Genomic DNA, 13,212 nt, shown 5'->3' with positions numbered 1-13,212 from the left:
GTGCACATGCCGTGACCAAGTGCCTTGAGAAGGAAAAGTTCGCGTCGATGAAGGAAAATGACGAACTCCGCACCTCCGAGAAGGCCTGGAAGGCAAACTCTAGAGTCGTGACTCCAAGATGGCATGAACTAAGGGCTAAGCTTAAGCTCGCTAAGTCCAAACTTAGTAATGGGGTTCTCCTAGAGGAAACCTTTTGCCAGCACCCCGACTTTGACGAATCGCCAAAGACTTCAGTGACGTGGGCTTTCAGTTCCTGATGAAGGGAGTCAAGGAGGTAACTCCCGAGCTCGGCCTTGAGCCTATCAAGCTCAGGTATGCCAAAAAGTAGGCTTCGGGCCCCAATAGGACCCCAGGCCTCCACACCTTGTAGATCAATGCCTGAAAGAAGTTTGATTCTAATGCCGAGCTTGACAAGGAAGAGAATGTGGACACTTCTTCCTAAGAGGCACTCCTCCCAAGAGGTTAGGATGATAGACTCTTAGGAAGTTGACATCCTTGGGTCCCAAGGTGAGCTCAGGTCACACCTCGGAAGCGGCTAAGGTTCCTCCATCTTTTACACCTTTCTTGTGTTATCTTTGACTTCCTTCACTTTTGTACTTGGTCACGAGGTCTATACACCTCGGCCAAAACTTCACTTACTAATGTAATATTTCATTTTAAACAAACTTTTGAGTCTAACACTCACTTCCTTCATGTCTGCAAGCTTTTTAAGGTTCTAATAAATTTCTAATAAATTTTTGAACTCTTAATGAAAACGTCTTAGTTCGCCTCTTACTTCGAACTCGTAGTTCTTCAAGGTTTGAATTTTCTAACTCTCAGTCCTCACCGTGCCCCCAATTAATTTCACGCTGAACTCTGATCTATAGGAGACGGGGAATTAATACGGAGCCCTTACTGGAACTTCAGCCCTTAAAAATTTTTACAAGTCCTAGCTATTTTAATTTTTACAAGCCCTTTTTTTTGGACCATTTCAGCTTTTCAAGGGTAGTATCGTTTCAAATGCTCTGCATTCCACGGATGCAAAAGCAATTTTCCTTCAAGATCGGCAAGTATATACGTCTCAGGTCGGACTATGCCTTTGACTTCGAATGGCCCCTCCCAACTGGGTTCCAACGCCTCAACATGCTTCTGCACTTTGCGAAGGACTAGGTGTCCGACCTGGAAACTCCAAGGTCGGATTCTCGAGTTGTAGTGCCTTGCCATTCGATTTTAGTATTCGGCCAAAGGTAGCTGGGATGCGTCCCTCTTCTCATCGAGGAGGTCAAGGTTGAGGAGTAGCTACTCCTCGTTTCTAGCATACTCGTAATAGTCTACTCTCTCAGTTGGCATCCTAATTTCTACAGGCACTACGACCTCAGACCCAAAGGCCATGGCAAAGGGAGTTTCGCCAGTGGACTCTAGAGGAGTAGTTCAGTAAGACTAGAGTACTTCATGTAGCTCCTCGGCCCATCGTCCTTTCCTGGCGTCGAGTCGTAGATTAAGGCCGAGTTTAATGATCTTGTTTACCGCCTCCACTTGTCCGTTAGCCTTAGGGTGAGCTGGAGACGAGCAGAGGTGACTAATTCCGAGCTTACGGCAAAATTCTTTGAACTTGGCATTATCAAACTACTTGCCATTGTCCGTCACAATAGTGTTGGGTATACTGAAATGGCAGACCACGTTCGTCCAAATAAAGGTCGTGACTCTAGCCTCTGTGATTGTCAAGAGTGCTTCAGCCTCGGCCCATTTGGTGAAGTAATCCAAGGCAACAACTACATACTTAGTTTGCCCCTTGCCCAATGGGAAAAGTCCAATAACTTCAACTCCCCATTGTGCAAAGGGCCACGGTGCTGAGATCGGAGTCAGCAGCTCGGGAGGTTGGTGGACAAGATTTGCAAACCGCTGGCAATTGTCACATGCTTTCACAAACTCCTTTGTGTCTCGATCTATTGTGAGCCAGTAGTAACCTTGACGAATGACCTTCGCTAATAAGGACCTAGCCCTTAAGTGATTGCCGCAGACACCTTCGTAAACTTCCCTAAGAACATAATTTCCATCTTTGGAAATACACTTAAGGAGAGGCAAGGAAAAACAGTGCTGGTACAGTGTTCCATCTCGGAGCAAGTACCGAGATGCTTTCCTTGTCAATTTTTTTGCTTCCCTAGGGTCTACTAGGATGTCGCCGTCTAGGAAGTTTCTAACCTGATCCATCTATGACGGAGGTCAAGAGTCGACTTCCATCATATCCGGCTTCAAGATGGAAGGGTTGTCCAAGATTTCCACTGGGACTGATCTTGTCAGGTCGGTCTCGTAGGTTGACGCTAATTTGGCCAAGGTGTCGGCATTGGAGTTTTGCGACCTTGGGATTTGGCTGATTTCGTAAGCCTGGAAGTAAGCGAGGTTCGATCTGACCTTTCCCAAATACTTCTCCATCCGAGAGCTTTTGCCTGGTACTCTTCTTTGATCTGACTCACTATCAGTTTTGAATCACTGAAAATTTGAAGGCGGGTGGCTCCTAGCCCTCTTGCCATGCGCAGTTCGGCCAACAGGGCTTCGTACTCGGCCTTATTGTTTGAGGTGCGAAAATTGAAGCGTAGGGTGTACTCGAAACGCATGTCATCGGGAGCGAGGAGGAGCGCACACCTACGCCATACCCTTTTTCGTTTGAAGAACCGTCCACGTACATCATCCACGGCTAGTCGGACACGGAGGTTTGAGCTGGTGGAGGAGTCAGCTCGACTATGAAGTCTGCAACAACCTGCCCCTTCACGGCCGTTCGAGGCTCGAACTGAATGTCATACTCACTTAGCTCCACAGCTCATTTCATCAAACGGCCCGATGTCTCTAGCTTATGGAAAACCTAGTTTAAGGGCAAATTTTTTAGCACGGTCACGGTATGGGCTTAGAAGTACGACCTCAGCCTTCGTGCCGAGGTGACTAAGGCGAGGGCCAGTTTCTACATTTGGGGATACCTGGTCTCGGCCTCGGTCATGGCCTTACTCGTGTAATAAACAAGACTCTATCATACCCCATCTTGTTTAATCAGGGTCGAGCTGACAGCACTGTCTGATACGACCAAGTATAATTGTAGTTTATCTCCTGGCATGGGCTTCGCGAGCAATGGTGCCAAGCAGAGGTAGATTTTGAGTTCTTCAAAAGCTACCTCACACTCGGCTGTCCACTCGAAGGGCCCCTTCATTCTTAACACTTTAAAGAAGGGGATGCACTTGTCGGTAGACCTGAAGACGAACCTGTTGAGGGCGGCAATTTTCACATTGAGACACTGTAGCTGCTTAAGGGTCTTCCGGGCTTGTATCTCGAGCACGACCCTTATCTTCTCCAAGTTGGCCTCTATCCTACGGTTATTCACTATAAACCCGAGGAACTTACCAGATGAAACCCCAAAGGCACACTTTGTAGGGTTTAATTTCATCTGGTACTTGCGGAGGACCCCGAATGCTTCGGTCAGATTGGCAAGGTGCGACCTGGACTGCTTGCTTTTGACAATCATATCGTCCATGTAGACTTACACATTGCATCCGTTTTGGTTGGCGAACATTTTGTTCACCATCCTTTGATAAGTTACCCTTGCATTTTTTAGACCGAAAGGCATGACTTTGTAACAGTACAGGCCATGATCGGTTATTGAAGGAGGTGTGAACTTGGTCTGGTTCATGCATCTTTATTTGGTTGTATCCATAGTAGGCATCCATAAAGGTGAGCAACTCGTGCCCCGCCGTAGCATCTACGAGCTAGTCAATCCTTGGCAGTGGAAAGCAATCTTTTGGGCAAGCCTTATTAAGATTGGTGAAGTCTACACACATTCTCCACTTTCCGTTGGATTTTTTAACTAAAACAACGTTAGAGAGCCACTCAGGATATAGAACCTCTTTTATATATTCAGCTTTCAGCAATTTGTTTACTTCCTCAACAATTACATCGCTCCTCTCCCTATTTACAAGTCTTCTTTTTTACTTGACAGGTCGGAACGATGGGTCAATGTTGAGGCGATGAACCATAATCTTTGGATCTATGCCCGGCATGTTCTGATGAGACCATGCGAACACGTCCGAGTTCGCCTTGAGGAAGGAAATGAGTTCCTCTCTGTCCGCGGCCCCCAGCTTGGTGTCTATGCTCACTTGCTTCTCCGGGCTAAGCAAAGGGACAAGCTCCAACTCCTCTGTGGGCGCAGTTATCGATCGCTAGTTCACTTGAGGCAGTTTGTCCTCGGAGGTTTGAGTGGCTAAGTTAAAGAGATTTGTCTGTTCCTCTAGGGTGCAGATTGACGACCCCTTGAGTGCAGCAGTATAACATTCTCTGGATGTTTCTGCTCTCCTCGTATTGTGCCAACTCCGTTTATTGTAGAATACTTCATGACTTGATGCAGAGTCGACGGGATGGCACGAAGTGAGTGAATTATAGGTCCTCCAAATTATGACATTGTAGGCCGACCTACCATCTATCACCACGAACTCGACCATCTGGGTGACTTGAGTGTCGCCTTGTCCGATTGTGATGGGAAGGTCAGTGCAACCCTCCGGAGTAACGGACTCTCCTGCGAATCCAGCTAAAGGTGTTGGACTCTTCTTAAGCTGTGCTCTGGTCCATCCCAATGCCAAATAAGTGTTGAGAGATAAGATGTTAGCTGAAGCACCTCCATCGACTAGCACCCTTCTGACCTGCACATGGTCGATCAGCGGTGAAATCACCAAGGCTTCATTGTGGGGCAAATGCACCCCCTCAAGATCAGAATCGGAGAAGGAAATAGGGCAGGTCGGCTTCTGCTCCTAGATGATGCAGATTTCCAACCGAGCTTCCCTGGCTAGTTCCTTCCGTTTATTTCCGGAATGGCCCCACTCGGGCCTCCGAATATGGTATTAATGACCGCAGGTCGGTCATCCCTTTTTGGTGGCATCCTTGAACGCTTCTTCTCTTCTTTCTTTCCTGTCGAGCCCAAGCCCGGCTTACCAACATACTTCTTGAAGTAGCCATCCTGAATCAAGTCTTCAATCTGGCACTTCAACTCCCAGCAATTCGAGGTGTCATGGCTGTGGTCACGGTGAAAACGGCAGTACCTGTCCTTGATGCGCTTATCAGGTCGCTTGAGGAGCTTTTCCAAGCCGTTCTCCTCGATATTGGTAAGAATCTCGAATATCGGAATGATGGTTGGGGTGTACCTCTCGTAAGGCCCCCTTTGGTTGGAGTTTGAATCGGATCTTTTATAGTCAGATCGACCCTGGGAAGACGATCCCTTGTCCTTAAATTTAGAACCAGACTTCCCCTTCTCTTGGTCACCTGACTTCCTCTAGTCGGACCCCTTATCTATCCGACCTAGCTTAATTTTGAGCAGTTTTTGCCCGTCTATAACCTTCTTGGCCTTCTACAGGACCTCAGCGAAGGTTGATGGTGCTTCCTCACCTAGCTTGACTGTCAAAGTCTCGTCGGCCAGGCCAGTGAGGAAGTAGCACATGGCTGAGTCGTCAGAGCAATGTGCGACCTTGAGCTGCTCCTCTTGGAAACGGGTCACGTACTCTCTCAAAGTCTCACCTTCTTTCTGTCGAATGGTGGCGAGGTAAGTAGTTGTCTTTTTGTTATAGTGTCGAAAAGAGAACTGGCTGATGAACTCTTTCCTCAACTGACTGTAGGTCGAGATCGACCTTGCTGGCAACCTTCGGTACCAAAGCCGAGCACTCCCCGTGAGAGCGATCTAACAAGCTCGACACTTTATGGCGTTTGAGGTCGCTTGGAAGTCCATGAGGTCCTCAAAGACCTCCACATAGTCTTTTGGGTCCTTAGACCCGTCATAGAGCTTCATGGCAGGCATTTTGAACTTTGGAGGAATAGGGGGCCTCCAAAATATCCGAGGTGAACGGCGATTCGCCCATCTCGCTATCATCAAAAGGACTTTCCTTCCTTTTGCACTTCACCCTAAGTGTCTCGACCTATTTGTCAAACTTGTTTTTCATCAGGTCGAACTCTTCCCTCGTTATGACTGCCTCCGGCATCAACGATGTATACTTCGACTAGGCTTTGAGGTCGGAGTTTGAGTACTTTTGGGAGCACCATGAGTAGATCCCGGGGCCTCGTGAGGCCTTCCTCTTCTTGTCGACGAGATGCTTCCTGAGATCATGATCTCTCAGGCTATAGTCAACTCCCACACTATCAGCGATGGGCTTGCGATCATAATGATGGAGAGGTGGATGTTGACCTTCTCCTCCCTCCGGAAGGTCATCTCCGCCTGGGACTTTTGAGTGAGACCCAGTTCGGTTCACCCGCGTCATCTCATTGTACATCTTTTCCATGGTGCGTACTCGACTGCACATGTCGTCTAACTCGCGCTAGAGGGTAGCCAGGACCTTAGGGTCCGCGCCTGGTGCAGCCCTTTGTGAGGTCTTTTTTGAGGTCTCACCTCGACCTCGGTTGGTCTTACTGGGCCTCGGATGTGCTGGTGGCAGGATAGTATTGGCATTGTGGGTGGACCTCCGAGGCGGCTCCACCTCTTGCCCTGCCCTAGCCTGTTCTTCTGTCATCTTGGTGTCAACTTCGTTGAGCACCATTATTCGCATTCTGGGCCCGCCGTTTTGTGGTGTTTGCAGAATCTGCTGGTTGAACCATCTCAGAGCAAATATTTTAGTTGTTGGGACGACTTGTACTGTCCTCCCCACAGACAGCGTCAAATGTTTATGCAAGGGTTTGCACAATGTTTATCTAGCTCAAACCCGATCCTTGCTCTGACCCGAAACGCGAAGGGAAAACCTGCATAAGAGGGTAAAATCTCTGATGCTCAAGTCATTAAGCAGCTCATACTCAATATTAAGTTCGAGGAGAAATTCGATACCTGATGTTGAAATGAGGCCCTCTATTTATAGGTTTAGGTTCTGACAGGGTTTACAACAAGCGGTTACCTTGGTCGGATTTAAGGTCAGATGTGTCGGGTTCGAGCAGGTCGACCTCGGACACATTCCTGGAAATGTCGAGTGAATTCTTTAATAGGAAGTGGTGAATGTCTTATCTGGGAAGGATCCGAGATGGAGCTCCGTAAGCTTACCCCTCTAATTCTTCTGTGGACGGTGAATCTCCGTCCATGTGGCGAAAGTATATTTCTTCCCCAGACATATTACAATCCAAAATTCATAATTTTTGCTATGTTACTTTATAAAAATAACATAATAACCACACAAGTTATATTTTGGCATGTCTAACATAATATTTAAGTTTATATTGGATTTAGGGAAATATCAAAGAAAATTAATATATTTTAAATAACAAATACTCAAACCAAAACCCTGTGGGTATACTTTGATTATATTCTTAGTCTTAGAAAATCTACATCTAAACACAATTTTTCTAAATCCAGACCTAAACTACCGGATCGGTACCCCAAACGTAAGTTTTCAAATTTGAACCATAAGATCTTGAACATGAAGCTTAAACATAATTAAGTTTCCTTGAACGTAAAGCTTTCTGAATCCTCAAATTAGTTTTTTATTATTAGAAACTTAGCTCATGATTTGAAGATATTGAGTGCTTGAACCTTAATATGTATGCATTTAGAGTAAATCAGAAAGATTAACTATTCTTGAGCATTAAAATAGAAAGTTTATAAAGTTACACTCATTTGTAATATTTTATTGATTTCCTTTATTTACAGGGTAAAAAGAAGTTGGTTTATGCTCATTTTGACTGCATTCCCCTTAGAAATGGTCTTTAAAGGTCTAGTTTTGAGTCTTCATGTTGCATAATCATCCAAACATAGTTGATACACATATACATCAGCATTTAGGTAGGAATTAGACTCAAATACTTGACAAAATGCACGTGTGCAGAAACAGGCAATTAAGCACCTGGCCCCTTGGGCCCTCCCATAGTCTCCTAGAATTCTTTTAATGAATCTGAGTTTCATTGCATTTTAACGAATTCTTTTGGAGTCACGTGTCACCTCAGCATGTATGGATGACTTTTCGTTCAAAATAGACCAGTCAAAAGGGCTTGTAACTCGATGGAGCACCTTAAACTTCTCGAGTTTTCAAATAAGTTCCAGCAATCTATATTTAAACAGTAGGCTTTTCTCTTCAAAGACATGACAATTTTAGTTTCGTTCCTCTATTTAGTTCAACTTTTAGTTTATTTTGGTCAGCTTTAAAGAATTCCATTTAGCAACTTTCTTTTCTTTTCTCTCTATTTTTCAATTTGTTTTATGTGTTGTTGTAAACTATTGTCCATCAATTGAAATTCCATAAACATTCTGTTCTTCTTTGTCTTCTCGTGAGTTACTTATTCTTGCAAGGATCTTCTAACAATACCCTCTTTTGAATTTGAACCAGTTTCACAACCCTAATTTAAAAGAGAAGGGTAAAGTTCAATTGCGTTACAACTTCTTTGTTGCAATTAAATTTCCAGCACTGTTATTAAGTTTCCAATTTGACAGGATGAATTCCAGCTTTGTTTTCATTTCAACTACGTTTAAATAATAATATTTTGACTTAAATATATGACACTAATTTGAATCTAAACAAACCAACCACAATTCATAATAACCACATAATATAAGAAAATTAAAGCTCACTTAGATCCAGAAATATCAAAATTGAAACCAGACGTGTGAAACCTTTCGTGACGTTTTAAGTTTTCATGAAATCTCGAAATTTTAAGATCTTTTCCTAACGTTAAAAAATCGTCATAAAGTACCAAAAATCTTGCATCTATACATATATGTTGTTTCGCTCTAGTTTAACATTTTACACCATTTTTTTAAGAAGATTAAAAATTTTAAATTACATATTCACTTTTCGGGATATAAAATATAATTATGAAAAAAATCGTGAACACAAATAGAGATACATTTTCTTGCTAAAAAACACGACTCAACATTTCATAATGTTTAAAAAATGTCACAAATGACAGCAAATTTATTAGTCTTTCATGTTTTTCTTTAAAAAAAGATATTGCTTCACCATTTCATTATGTTTTTTAAACATCACGAAGAGGAAAATTTCAGGCGAGGTAGACATTTCACGCTTTAAAACGCTGCACACCCTTGTATGACATTTTATAAATCAATGTCACTAAAAATGTACTTTTCCAACCTATGGTGACGTTTGTTAAACGTCACGAAAAGCCTCACATTTTCATGATAATTTCGTAAATGTCACGATAACCAAGTTTTGGTGATGTTTAAAAAATCCTATTTTTCCGCCAAAAACGAATCTTGTCATTCCGTGACGATTCCCAAACGTCACGAAAAATATCTTTTTGTGACGGTTTTTAAACGTCATGGAAAAGCCGAAAAGTCGAAAAACTCCGTCTTTTCCCGCCAAAAATGCGCCTCTACATTTCGTGGCGTTTATTAAACATCACGAAAAATGTGTTTTCTTTCAACTTTTTGTGACGGTTAGAAACATGTCACAAAAAATAAAAAATTCGGAACACTCCGTCATTGCCCGCCAAAAAGCGCATCACCCTTTCGTGACGTTTAAAAAACATCACGGAAAACGAGTATCTTAGAAACTATTCGTGACATTTTTCAAAAATCCAGAAATCTCTGGTTTTTTCCTTCCAAAAACGTGTTTTTTTTATCTTTCGTGACGTTTTTATTAAAGTCTCAACAGTATTTTACTGTTCATTAACGTCACAAAAATTCAAAATACTAGTAGTGTAATGAGTTATCAATTGTTCAACGATGGTGAAGACAATATTGGGTCCTTACCATTAAGTAGCCAAGTATTTTTTTTAATATTTTGTGTAATTAATTATCATTGGCTTAAATACTCATGACAACAAAAATATTAAAATAACTTAATTATAGAGTTGATGATAAACATTTTAATAAAATATTGTCAAGAAATACTTCTTGAAAAATAAAAAAGATGAACAAATAAATTATTTTGAGTTTATGTATAGGAATTTTATATTTCTCTAATAGATTATAAATACTAATTATTAATCCTTGTAATTATGCATATAATGTTTTTGATAATTTCATCATGGCAGGTTAAAATTTTTATCAGGCTCTCATATGAATGTTGATTCGATTCATAGGTTTAAATCTTATTCTAGCTTTTTAAATTTCATGCTTACTCTATTAAATTTTATTGTTGTATCTAAATTTTCATGATTATTCTATTTTTATTAGTAAACTTTCTTTTTTTCTTTTTTTTTTTAGAAAATGATCTTTGAACTTTTGGATAAATGTGTGACGCCCCAAAATTTCATATAAACATCCTAGGCAACGCTAAATAATTCTTCTGGCTAACCTTAACTCTAAACACGAGATAAGCAACCTCCTGGAAAATAATTTAGATGAAATAAAGCTTCGACTTCCATACGTTCTATCAGAAATATAAATGTCATAAACTGTCAGAACTCCGCCCTCTGTGGGCAATTTAAAAACAACATCTCATATTCGCCTCAGTGGCAAAAATTATTAAATAAATAAAAACAACCGTGCACCTAAACTCCAATGACAACAACGACGCGTTTACCAACAACATCCATAACAATTAAAGTAGTTCTAAAGAATACAAAATTTCCTACGCGGTTCACACCTAGCAATAACATAAATCTCAAGGCTACTCGTACCCAACGACCCTTCCCTCTATCCTCACTAACTAAGCTAGTGATCCTTCCTCGGTCAAGCCCTCTCCACGTCATCACCGCAGTCGACCCCGTTCACACCTGAAACATATAAAGGTACAAAGGGGGGTGAGTACATAAGGTACTCCGTAAGTAGCACTCCCTAACTAGCACAAAAAAAAAATCATGCTCACAGTCACAACATAAAGAACAAAACAATAGCGAGGCAATCAAATAAGCAGTGAGAGATAGCGAACAATTAACTTGACATTTAGAACAAAACAAGAGCAAGGCAACCAAAATAAGCAGAGAGAGATAGTGAACAAATAACTTGACATTTACATACAACAACTAAGCGTCGAAACTACCAATACCACAACCCATGATTTGCTAGCCCTTGTCTCATAGTACTAAACCTTCCTCAACACCCCCCCTGTATCACTCCATGCTTAACTTCTCGAGGCATGACGGCTATTGACATTTATTCCCAAGTCACCGTACCTCCTCCTTCTCCAGTACTTGATGTTCGACCTTGCCATTTAATCCCAAGGCCAAGCACCACTACTTCGCAAGCTCCACTCTACTTTAATCCCTCAAGCATAACTCCTCGAGTCGTATTGACCCTTGACATTTATCCCCAAGGCCTCAATACTCCTCTCCAGAAACTTGAAGTTCGGCCTTGCCATTTATTCCCAAGGCCTGAACTGTGCACCGGTCCTTGCCGTTTATCCTCAAGGTACCGATGACTTCCCAGCGTATTGGTCCTTGACATTTATTCCCAAGACCCCAATACTTGTTTACAGAATTCGACGTTTGGCCTTGTCATTTATTCCCAAGGCCACTACTCAAGGCTTTGAACCTCCAAACGATTCATAAACATTTTCAGGTCAGAACACCCACAGCTAACGGACCATCAACCTGTCCCTTTACCCTTCACCCTTTACCACTTCGCTAACCCTCCCATGACCACCTGCAGGTAAATTTCTCACATTCTAAATCTCTGCACCGTTTACAAGCATACATATCCTCGAAATAAACAAAATACATCCAACAGCTCACAACCAGGACGATATAAACTAAATTATCTGTTTGACAACGCGAGCATTTCATTTACATCACAGTTGCAAAACGTCATGAGCCAGTTACTTCTAGCTACCACAATTCAGAACCTACTAGTCACCTACAACAATAAGAACAGAAAACATGTTTCCTCAAAGGTGTTCAATATTAGAAAGACGGCAACAAGATCGCTAGAAATTCAAAAATCAAATCTAACAATCCCTACATGCTCAATTACATTATTTTAACAAAAGAGAAAAAAAGAGCATCAAAATCATTCTGTTAACGTTAATTAACGCACACACTCGCCCCTGGTGCTACTTACACAACCACGTCTTTAAGTTTGCGTCGGCCTCACACCTAAGCATAAAAACAGAAAAAATACAGCAATTTAAATGTACCATTCAGCCTTCAAAAAAACATCTTTAAGAGGGTTCAAAGGGGCTCGTTACCGCAAAACGACTTCGTATAGGTGTGGATAACTTAGATCTAGCTTGCCAAGACGTGGGTAGCGTAAATCGGGTTTCAAACGGATGTAGATAATCGCCGAACACCACCAATACGCTGCTGTCCACGTTTTTGCAGCAGCGAAAAGCGTCCAATACGATCTCCAACGGCTTCGTTTCAATGTCCCTTGCTACAAAACAACCTCGCTTAGGTGTGGGTATTCTAAATCGATTTCGTTTGGGTGTGGGTACTCCAAATCTAACATCGAACAAAGATGAGTCAAAGAAAAGTTACCGGGTTTCACGGATCTAAGTTGTTCAAGGTCGTTAGGCTTGTTGAATCGGAGAAAGGACGCCGCGAACACAGCCCTGCGTGTATCGATGCCGCCTGCAGCTGCCCGAACGTCACGCGCCGCCGCTGATTGTCACACACCGCCGCTGTCCGCCGCACGCCGCCGCCGCCCGTCACGTGCTGCTGCTGTTCGACGCTGCACCTGCTGCCGCCGCCGCTGCTGCTGTGTCCGCCGGAGATGGCTGCCGTCGGTGCTGCTGTGTCGGAGAGGGAGAGTCCGAGTGGAGGGGGGTGGCCGACGGCTTCAACAAGAGAGGGAAAGGGGAAAAAAGAGAAGAGGAATGAGAACAAGTGGCTAGGGTTCCCTTTTTTTTGTTTCAAACTTTTAACTCTTTTGGGCTTGGGTTCTTTTCCTTTTGTTTAAGGCCCACTTACCCAACCCTTCCTTGTTAAAACAAACCAATAATAGAGTTTCGTAATTGGCCCAATGATCCAAAACAACTGTCGCATAATGGAAATCCGTACTAAATGTAACTTGATAAATAACTACACGCTACTAACTCACCACTAAAACTGTAACAATACACACTAGTCGAGATGTCACACTTAAATTAAATAAGATCACTGATGAATCAATTAAAAATAACAATGAAATAAATCAATAATTCAATAAATAAAAATCCATTTTGTTATAAAATTTTCCGGAACTCGGGGCAAGCTAACTTGAGTAACGCGGGGCGTTACAAATTTGCATGTGACGCCCGAGAGGAGGCTTACATGAATAAACCGATACCACATCCGAATGAGAGGGATCCTGAGATTATTGAAGAATAGTCAAGAAAGGGTTAAAAAGAATTGATAGTC

The 13,212-nt window shown here is 42.5% G+C and overlaps 1 long non-coding RNA gene across 1 annotated transcript; it reads right to left on the bottom strand.

The window, feature by feature from the left end:
- Positions 1–10,301: 10,301 nt before the first annotated feature.
- On the bottom strand, positions 10,302–12,666 carry LOC148209775 (uncharacterized). Its single transcript, XR_015793006.1, has 4 exons — positions 12,352–12,666; positions 12,063–12,247; positions 11,936–11,970; positions 10,302–10,653 (listed from the first exon to the last, which is right to left on the bottom strand). It is a non-coding gene; the product is annotated as an uncharacterized LOC148209775 (long non-coding RNA).
- Between the last annotated feature and the right edge of the window lie 546 nt (positions 12,667–13,212).

The sequence above is a fragment of the Momordica charantia genome, assembly GCF_013281855.1.
Source record: "Momordica charantia cultivar OHB3-1 chromosome 8 unlocalized genomic scaffold, Mcharantia_2.0 BLBB01000008.1, whole genome shotgun sequence".
NCBI lineage: Eukaryota > Viridiplantae > Streptophyta > Magnoliopsida > Cucurbitales > Cucurbitaceae > Momordica > Momordica charantia.
The sequence above is the reverse complement of the archived record's forward strand: the minus strand, read 5'-3'. Positions and strand labels throughout refer to the sequence as shown.